Here is a 317-nt window from a genome sequence, read left to right as displayed (position 1 = left end):
CCGTTTTCAATAGTATAACACCCCCCCTTCTATTATGATAATACGTTTCCTCCATATACCTTCTTTTACTCCCCCTTCTACACCCCGCTTCGAACCCCAGCGGGAAAAACGCGCAAGTATTGGAATAAAAAGTGTTCATCGGTCGCACCAAACGCCGAGTTGGATATTTCGGAAGAGAAAAATGTTGTTGATTGCCATTTTCTCTTGGGATATTATTGTGATGCTGCGGGCTAAGTTTCGCGAGAGGAAATTCGCTTTTTGTTTTATTTCATCTTTTGTTGGAAAAAAAGGCTTATATCATTGGATGCGGATATTGG

Source organism: Penaeus monodon, chromosome 28 (genome assembly GCF_015228065.2).
Source record: "Penaeus monodon isolate SGIC_2016 chromosome 28, NSTDA_Pmon_1, whole genome shotgun sequence".
Taxonomy (NCBI): Eukaryota; Metazoa; Arthropoda; class Malacostraca; order Decapoda; family Penaeidae; genus Penaeus; species Penaeus monodon.
This window is presented reverse-complemented; position numbering follows the sequence as displayed.